A 10,097-nucleotide genomic window follows, 5' to 3' on the forward strand; every position below is an offset into this window, starting at 1 on the left:
GTGCCCTCCCGCTGGCTCCCAATACACACACACACACATACACACATATGCACACACACACACAGGCACACACACACTCTTTTGAGTGTTGATGGTTTCTTCCCAACTGGGTTTGTTTTACTTAAAATATATAACAATCATTTTCCATGCAGGAAATCAAGATGTACTACAGTTTATGAAAATACACATTCCTATTATATTTTTGAGGTTCCTGAAAGAAAATATCTCCTGAGAGGATGGAATTACATACTACCAGATTAAAAAATAAATGAGATTGATCATTACATAGTATCAAGCCTATCTCATTTGGAAAATGCTATTAAAAACAACGTGGATCTAAGGTAAATTCCTTCTCTGCTCATTCAAAAATGGAGAATACATAAGTATACTTATGTATACATAATTGCTACATTAACTTTAAGAGGATAAAATGAAAAAGAACTGAAGCACTCGAATTCATTGACAAATTACTTTCCCTAGTAGGATAAAAGCTACCTTTTCCATCCAACTAAGAGAAAGTACTGTAACTTTGCAATTTCACAAACCAAAGTTGCAATTATCTTTTACATTCTTCAAGATTTTATCAGTGCCTTACAAGCAGAATAACTATTGATCACAGATCCACATCAACAAATGTAAGCGCTAAAATATTTCCAGAAAATTTTAAAGAATGCAATTAGAGAAGAGACAGCGTCATTAACAAGTGGAATAGTTTTACAATTTGGTATTTATTCATTGGCTTCACCTTGTGGGAACTCCACCCTTCTTCACCATGTCAGTGGAACATGACAAAACAACACCAACAATAATTTCTAAAACTTAGTAACACTTAGTGGAAGAAATCGGTAGGCTGCCCAATCTAACACCCTCCAAACTTTAACTTTATAGAGATATATTCTGAGAACTGTTTCCATAGTTTTCGAATTTTTATATTTTTTTCCACCCCAGTGTTCTGACTGGTCTCCTAACTCCAAAAATCTCTGCATCTGGGTCCCTCCGAAGCCTGCTCACGGGCAAGCTCTCCTGCCCTCATCTTATCTGTCAACCCACCCTAACCCCGTGTTCAAGACTGACAGAACATGAAAATGCCCAAGGAACACCCCTCTTCAGTGTCCCGCATTGCCTTGCTGTTCCAGGACGCCCTTCCCAGTGCTCCCACCAAATGCCCAAATGCCCGGGGTACCCAGAGGTCTGTGACCTTAGCAAGAGGCAGGGACCCAGCGCATTTCTTCAAGTGCACCTGCCCTGTGGCTCCAGGGTCCCAGGTCCCTTCCTCTAAGCCCCACCATGCACCCAAGTACCGGATCTTTGCAACACTGTTATACGGTTGGGTGCAGGCACGTTCAACATGCCCAGGGTCTTCCACAGAGTCTCCAATGTGCATATCAAGAAGCCGTGCATCACACAGAGCCCCAGGAACACACACACACACACACACACACACACACGCTGCAAGGCTGGAACGGGGCTGGGGGAACCATCCCAGGACGGGTCAAGCCCGGGTTACACAGCTGTCCATCACACAGAGACATTCAGACCGTACCTGCTCCACTGCACGACGACCAAACACACCCGGAGAGTCCCTGGCATCATCGGAACCATCAGTCCTCCGCGCAGCTGTGACAGTTTGACACCCTGGCGCCCTCGCCTCTGCTTACTCACATCTGACTGCCTTCAACCTGTCTAAGCCACCCCCCGGGTGGGGGCTCGGGCAGCCCCCGCACCTCGCGCGGCCGGGAGCGCGCACGGGGTCTGCCCCTGCGTCCCGCAGCCAGGTCCCCGAGGTGGGCGCCCGAGCTCGCTCTGGAGCGCGCGGCAGAGCCTCGGGCTTCCAGGTCCCTGTGCGGGGGACCTCAGCGCCGCCCGTGCGGCTGCGGAACGCGCAGGCGGCGGCGGCCTGGGGGCCCCACCCCCTCCCTACCCCACCCCCGGGAAAATCGAATAAAAACCGAGTTTAAAGGGGGAGGGGGGGAAGAAATCGTCCAGGCTGCTGGAGACCCTCGCTCCAGGCTGTGAACTTGGCGCCAGCTGGGACTTGGGACTCGCGCGCCCTCCGGGTTCCGGGTTGGGGGGGCGGGGCCGGTCCGCGGCGTCTCGGAAGCCCCCTTCCGCGGCCTCGGGTCGCCCAAGCCCACCTAGCAGCCCGAGCCGCCCAGAGCTGACCTGCCACCTACTCTCCCCCACCCCCAGCCACCACCACCAAAAATAAACACTGAATGCCCGGTACCACGCAGAGGTGCGCAGGAACCCCGTGCACCCCGCGTCCGTCCTCACCTACGCAGCAGGTCTCGCTCAAGTTTGGCCCCCCGAAGGCTGCACGGGCAGCGCAGCCCGCCAGCTCCGCGCCGGGCTCGGGTCCCCCGCCAGGGGCCGCGCAGGAACCTGCGGCGCGGGTCTGGGGCCCGCCCCGCCGCCCCGCCGCCCCGCCGCCCCGCACCTGCTCCTCCCGCGCCGCTCGGAGCTGCGGAGCGACGTCCAGGCACGGGCGCCTGTTGCTCGCCTCCCCGGGGAGGCTGCGGAGGGCTGCGGGGGCCTCTCCGAGACGCGCGCCTCCCCGGCTCCGGCGCGAGCGAGCGCGCGCGAGCTCCAGGTGAGAGCGGACCGGCACGCACTCACCTCGACTCGGGCACGCGAGCGGCGGGCGCGGGGCTCCGAACGCCCCGAAAGTTGCTCTTCTGCCTCCCGCCTCCCGCCGCCCTGCGCGCCCGCGGCAGCTTCGGAGGAGGGCGCCGGGGACTGGGGAGCGGGGCTCGCAGCGCGGTCGCGGCCACGGGTGGCCCCTGCTCCTCGGGGCTGGACGCCCGGCCTGGGCTAGGTGGGCAGGGGGAGCGGGCGAGGGGCGCAGCGGCGCGGACCCGGCTGACAGTCCAGCCGGCTCAGAGCAGCCGAGGGGGAGGGAAGCCCGAGTCGGGGGATGGGTGACGCCGCAGCTGGAGGACTTTTCTGTCTGCAAGCCAAGAGGGCTTTTGAATTTAAAGGAGAAAAAAAAAAGAAAGAAAGAAAAGAAAGAAATCAGTGCTTGGGGAGGTCGCGTCAGCCATCCCTGACCACAAGAACAGTTCTGCGCGAGAAATTAAAAAAAAGGGGGGGGGGGGGCTTAAACAATAGGTTCTCACCTCTGTCCACCGCGGCGAAGGGAAATGATACTTGTTGGGGGAGAGCGGGGACACAGAGAAGACCCCGAGCGTCGGCCCGCGCGGGCTGTGGCCACGGGAGCCCCGCGCACTGGCCGCGTTCACATCCCTGCTCGCCCACCACAAGCGGGTGGGCGGGTGGGCGGGTGCGCGAGCGAGAGGCCAGGTCTCCCTGCGAGGTTTGCCTCTGCGCTCTAGGTTTTGGGAACCAGAGCATCCGCGGTTCCCCCGGGGCTTGCTCCAGGTGTGTGCCGTCGTCACCTGTGCACCTGCTCCCGCGGGGTGCCCGCGGAGATGGCTCCGGGCAGGTCCAAGTGCGACCTCCTCGGAGAGGCAAGGCGTTCCTGTGTGATTTGGGAGGTTGTAGGGGTTTAAAAAAGAAAAACGGTACCCCCCCCCCCAACTGACAGCTGACAGCCGCCGCCTTGCCACACAGTGGCATTTCGGTGAGACGGCGCTGCCGGACCCGGTGAAAATGCACTTTACCGAAAGTCCTGCGGTCTCAGAGCACGCACTGACCCCACGGCCCGCTCCCATCAGACGCAACTTTCCCGGACCCCGGCACCCACGAGGGCCCTTTCAAGCTCAAGCGCTCGCTTGCTCGCTCTCCCTCTCTCCCTCTCCCTCTCCCTCTCTCTCTCTCTCACATGTTATTTGACCTTTGCAATGGCACCAGGACGTGCACCCAAGAACAGTTCACGTCCGTGTCCGTGCAACCTGATGTAGAAATGAGAACTGAACAAGACAGCCAAGGAGGTGCGGGGCGCTGGGCTGATGCACGATAGGGGGAATCGCTCAGCAGTGCCAAGGCAGCGAGCACACCGAGGAGGAGCGAGCGTTATAGAGGTTTGAGTTCTGAAAAGCTAAAAAAAATAAAATAAAATAAAAGACTTTTAAGACAGCTCATGACCGCAGTTCCCAGGGACGGGAAGAGGACTCACCAGAGGACATCCCAGGAGGCCAGATGACTGTGAGAAAAACGCATCCAGGGTGCGCACGGACGGTCCATGGCCCTCCCGGCCCGGGCGCCCGGGCACTTTGCAATCAGCAGCCGTCCCCGCTGGCGTGGAAGCAGCGTCCGGGAGAGCCGCGAGCGCGCGCGGGCAGCGGAAGCGCAACGTGGAAGGGATGGGGCGTTTTGGGGGTGGGGCCGGGAGTTTATTGGCGGGGGCCCCCCTCGGCGGACGGGAGCGGGAATTTACAGACTGTCCACACCGCCCTACCGCGGGGGAAGACGGAAGTGAGGGTCGCGGGCGAGCAGGCGCCGGAGCCCCGCGCCAGCTGCCCGCGCCGCGTGCAGGGGCGCGCGGAGCCGGGGACACGCTCGCGCCGGGGCCCGGAGCCGCCGTGCGGCCGAGGAGCGCGCCAGGGGGCGCAACCGCGGAGCCGACCCTGCTCGGCCCCTGAGCCGGGGACCGCGCGATGGGGACGGGGAAGGGGAGGATTCGACCCGTGCGCCCCCCGCCAGGATCCCCTTTACACCCTGATGCGCTCACAGCGGCTGGCACGCCCCGCCTAGACCCGCCGCTGTGCGGCCAGCGGGTGCCTGGCCAGCGGCGGAAAGGCGGCCCTCCTGGGTCCTGCTGCCCGGGCGAGGTCCGCCGACCCGCGACCGCAGGCGGGCGCCCCCATCGGGAACCTGAGCCCCCAGCGGCCGCGTCGGGCACGGGTCTGCGGGGAGCAGGTGCGGCTGATTCCCGCGCCGCCGCGGGCACGGCCGCCGCCGGAGGGAGCGGGTAAGATGCGCTGTCTCGCCGCGCGTGTCCTCTCCAGCCCGACCCCGGTGTCTGTTAGATATTCTCTCGCTCTCTCGGCGGGGTACCGCACTCCGGACCCCGGGTCGGAGCGCTCGCGGAGGCGAATCTCTTCTGTGGCTCAGGACGAAACGCGCCCCTCCCGCACCGCCCGCCTTCGCCCTCTCCCTGGGTGCAGACCCCGGGCTGGGCCGCCGCAACCCTCTCCCTGTTGCCCGGTGGGGTCGCACTAGTCGGGTGCGGGAGGCGGGATGCGCAGCGGGGCTTGGAGAGCGCAGCGTGATCCCCCGAAGAGCCCCCGTAGCAGGTGCAGCGGGCCCTGGCCTGGGTGCAGAGCCAGCCTTGCGGCGTCTCCTGGAACTCTAGCTAGCCCCTCGCGCTTTGAAAACGCAGAGCTCCGGGGGCAGTGGGCTTTCCGGTGCCTCGGCGGCGCCTGACACAATACCTTTTCAGTTAGCAGAAACGAATATTCTGCAGGGAAGTGACAAGAATGGGAAGCACTTAGGAAATGTGCGTCTCCATTCTAGTCCCTGTGCTGGATATAGCCGAGGGGTGTCCAGAATGACCACTGGCGTCCTCCGCGAGTAAAATCAGACTTGCACGGAGAGAAATCATTCCGATTGCAAATCAGACATTTTAACCGTAAATATAATGTGTATGCATTAATATTTATTTTCTCTTGTTAATCCTACCATAATCCCTTATCTCCGTATTTCAATAATACATGATAATTGACACAGAATTTACTCCTAAATCACGCAAGATGACCTCAACCTCATCTAAAATGTATGATATTAAAATTTCATCGGTAAAAATAAACTTCCTTGTCCATAATCAATACTTCAGAAGTCACTGCTATGCAGTCGCAGATGAGACATAGCTAAGTGGCATTTAACAAGTGCATGCCCAAGTAGGCAAGTGTTGGAGGATCTGTGGTCTTCATCACACCACCATCGCCACGGGAACACATTCCAGTAAGGACACGTTGGCTTTACTTCTGTTTTCACCTCGGGCTATATTCCAGCTCTAATGATGTCTTAGAACAGAGCTTCAGTTGTCTCATTTTACCCGGAGGATGGAAGCCCTCTGCCTGTGTCTCTGTGCTTGACAGAGATTGACAAATGCTGCTCAGGAGGAGCTGAGGTCCACTTCAGGAGGCTGAGTGCCTCGTTCAAGACCAATACAGACTCCACGGTTTTGACTGGTAGAGAACAAACCGTTCATTGAAGACCTCCATATGATGCCTACACATACTTATCTAATTAACTATCCAAAGAAATACATTTGTTTATTGAGGATCCAACTTGAGAAATTAGAAAAATATAGCATTCAGGACCTGCACAGCCCCAGCTGCTCCACTTCCCATCCAGCTCCCTGCTGATGCACCTGGAAAATCAATGGAATATGGCCGCAAATGCTTGGGCCCCTGCTACCCCATAAGAGACCTAGAAGAAGCTCTGGACTCCTGGCTTTGGCCTGGGCCAACCCTGGCTGCTGTGCCATTAGGGGAGTGAACCAGCAGATGGAAGATCTCTCTCTCTCTCTCTAATTATGCTTTTCAAAAAATTTTAAAAATCCATTTAATTAAAAAAAAAAACCTGAACTTTTAATTTCACATGTGAAATAAATATGACAATACTTTTCTTTAAATATTTTTTAAAAGACAGGATAAGGAAAACATTAATTTTCTGATCCATAGTCCTGAACTTTATTTATTTTTAAAAAGATTTATTTATTAATTTATTTATTTGAAAGGCGAGGTTACAGAGAGGCAGAGGCAGGGGCAGAGAGAGAGATAGAGATCTTCCATCTGTTGGTTCAGTCCCCAGATGGCCACAATAGGCAGAGGTGGGCCCATCCTAAGTCAGGAGCTTCTTCTGGGTCTGCCATGCAAGTGGAGGGGCCCAAAGACGTGGGCCATCTCCCACTGCCTTCCCAGGCATAGCAGAGAGCTGGATCAAAAGTGGACTCTTAGGATCATTTCAGCTGATCCCTTATATTGATGAAAAACTTAGAATCAGGGAGAGGAAATAAATAGTGTAATCGTACAGTAACTATTATCCCAAGTTACTTTAGAAACACTTAATATTCTTTCTAAATCAATTAAATTATATTGCCAGCTGAAAAAAAAAAAAGTCTGATTGCGGTTAAGAGGCTAGTGAATAAATGAAAAGAAGAGAAAGTAATACAGAGGTGAATAAGCTTGAGTCATCCTTCCTAGAGTTTACTGGTTGATAACCAATACTCTTCCTACAGACACTGTTCATTCCCTGGTTGTCTTTTATGCCCCACCTATCACACATGAGTAGAAAACATTGCAACATTTGCTTCTGACCAGATGTCCAAGTGTTCTTTTTGTACATGCATTGGGTTTTTCCTGGACTATTTTCTCCAATGCAACATAAGCTGTAGATAATTCCAACCGCACCAGTAGCATAATCCATCATGTCACCTTACTCTTCTTTGAAAATCCCTACCAATAGAGAGAGCAGGTTTGTTCCAAGAAAAAACATGTCTGAAACTACGTACCACACACATGGAGAGAGATATAGATGGATGATAGATGATAGATAGATAGATAGATAAGTTAAATGCAGACACATAAGACAGTGATTTGTGATAGAAATAAATAAAAACTCACCACATGTAAAAGTGCATGTTCCACTAAAAATCTGTGTAATACTAGGAGAAATATTACAAGGCTTTAGCCATTAGGAAAGGTCAGTGTTCTAGAGTGGCTGAAGTGGCATTCATGATTTTCATTCTTTTATCTGCATCAACCTTTGAGTATCTCATGGAAAACTTTTTTTTTTTCTTTTCAGAAAGAGAAAATATAAAAAGGAAATATCAACACTAAAATTAATTGGCGGTTGTCACTCTTGGCTTTTAAAAGGACAAAAAAATACAATCTAAATGTATTTTAAAATGTCTATAGTACACTCTTATAAAATTAAACCTTTTGCACTAATCTGAAAAATTAGGCTTTACAGAAGCATCTTGCGATGTAGAGACACACTGGCTAAAATTGCTGGGAGAAGGCAGTAGGATAAGGAACGTCAGCAGGGCACCCTTCAGCACCTGGAAAGGGAAGGAAACAGATTTTTTCCTAGGGCTTCCAGGAGAGGGGAAGCACCGCGGATCCATTCCAGGCTTCCGGTACCAGAACTGTCAGTTGATGAATTTGGGTTGTTTTAAGCTGCTGTTTTATTTGGTAATTTGTAATAGTAGTAGTAGAAAACCAAAGAGAAAATGTTTGATTTAACAGGAAATTCTTCTTCATGAGCATTCCACTTCATCAGGTACTGACCACTGTCTTTCATGAAGGAAGACCCAAATGGATCCTTCTGACTTGACTTCACAGACAATGCGTAGTAACTAGGGTAGGGATGATTGGACATAGCACCAGTTTCTGGAAATAAATGAGTTAATTAATGGTATGTAACATTACATAATGTTATCAATGTAGGATATACGACATGGCATACAACTTCACACATTAGCATGGAATGTATGCTGATACAGATCTAAAAATATTGATGTAAATGTGAGCAGTGCCTCAAGTACATTAAATGTGAAGATTATATGCAAAGTGCTATCCTTGGTATAAAAAAAAACACTGCATACAATAAGATTAACTACTGAGGTTGGTGAAAATTAGCAAAATATTAAAAGAAATTGAAGGTCTAAAAGGAGACCAGAGAGAATGACTGACAAGAAGTAGGAGGGTTTTTATTTTCATGGAGAGTGATGTGAAGCAATCTGATCTTTTTCTCCTTTTATTTTGAACAGTATTGCAATCAAGAAAAGAGAGTGAACGTTTACTTAATTAGGATGCGTCATTAATTTTAATAGTCTCATGAACTCCAAAGGCCTTTCACCTCTTTAATGAAAATAAAGAGAAACCAAAGTACTTGATTGCCAATGCTCTTGGAATCTCTAAATGTCCCTAATGCCTGCACTTTCTATTCAGAGAAATGTATACCTTGTAGGAGGATGAAAAACAACCCTTCACATTGATCATAGAGTTTTTGCCTTGTGGAGAAAATATGAATTTATAGACAAAAGTAATTTTAAAAGACTGCATAAAATGAATTCATTGTATATTTATGGAAAGAGACCAAGTCTGAAAGTCAATTCAGCAAATATTTATTGAGCATGTATTCAACAATCATGTATTGATAGTGTTATATATAAACAAGATTTTCAATGTTGTAAGCATACAAAAATAAAAACATATAAAAATAAGCAAGTTGCAGGCTTTGTATCCTACTTGAAGATAAGGCGAGCGTAGTGATAAACAGAAAGGTCTTTTTTGACTCCATCCTATATTTCATTCACAACATCAATCACCCTTTTACTGGAAAGAAAAACGGATGTATTGATTATCATGTATGGGCCAAGGGCTTCCTAGAACAAAGTGCTGAAACGGACAGCCTGGAGTATGGGCCCTAAGCGTCTTATAATATGAACATGATCAAAGCAAAAACAATGAAGGGGAATAACAGAGGCAGATAGAATGAGTGATTGCAGCTGTCCTCAGCCTAGGCAGACTCTGCAGCGATACAGGCTACTTGCTCACTGATGTACATTACCAAATGGCTTCTGAAAGTACATGTTTATTAACCTGCAGCTTCCCTTCTAGGCAGGAGGGCACTTTTTGGAGTTAAAGAGGAGGCAGCAGTTAAGGTAGCATGAATGTTTTTTGTCCATATAAGTGGAAGACTGTAATTAACAACCCCAAACTTGTTGCTCCAAAATAAAATTTAATTTTCTGCTCATGTAAGGTTCAGTTGAGTCAGTGGTGACCTAAGTCACAGTGGCTCAGGAACCCTGTCGCTTTTTCATCTCCTGGTCCAGTCCTCTACTACGTTCTTAGGAGTTCTCTAAGCATTTGGGGGGAAAAAAAAAAGAGGGAAAGAGGATTTTTGGAGGATTACTTAGGAGATTTTGTGGGCTGGACCTAGAAGTGCTCCAATCTCTTCCATTCATATTCCACTGATGAAAACAGTTTCTGATGGTCATATCCAACTACACAGAATGCGACAGAATGAAGTCAAGGAAGAAGACGAGGACATGGAGGGCAGCCTGCTGCATGGACAGTTCAGAGGAAAGCGCTCTTGTGTACGACATCTGACCGTTTGTTAACCATAGCAGGAAGAATCAGCTTTGCTGGCGGAAAGAAATCAGATCAGGAAGTCTGCTAGGTGAT

At 50.8% G+C, this 10,097-nt stretch overlaps 1 protein-coding gene across 6 annotated transcripts in view; it reads right to left on the reverse strand.

The window, feature by feature from the left end:
- The window catches only part of BRINP3 (BMP/retinoic acid inducible neural specific 3), a 545,052-nt gene extending 540,841 nt beyond the window's left edge, over positions 1-4,211 (reverse strand). Inside the window, exon 1 of one of the 6 annotated variants that reach the window (XM_008268734.4) lies at positions 4,076-4,211. The gene's annotated coding sequence lies outside the window, so the exon portion shown is untranslated. Of the gene's footprint in view, positions 1-1,543; positions 1,865-2,274; positions 2,381-2,437; positions 2,548-2,616; positions 2,961-3,116; positions 3,255-4,075 lie in introns of those variants that run through there. The other 5 variants (XM_008268735.4, XM_051820406.2, XM_051820407.2 and 2 more) reach the window with 5 other exon arrangements.
- Between the last annotated feature and the right edge of the window lie 5,886 nt (positions 4,212-10,097).

The sequence above is a fragment of the Oryctolagus cuniculus genome, chromosome 13, assembly GCF_964237555.1.
Source record: "Oryctolagus cuniculus chromosome 13, mOryCun1.1, whole genome shotgun sequence".
In the NCBI taxonomy this organism is placed as follows: Eukaryota; Metazoa; Chordata; class Mammalia; order Lagomorpha; family Leporidae; genus Oryctolagus; species Oryctolagus cuniculus.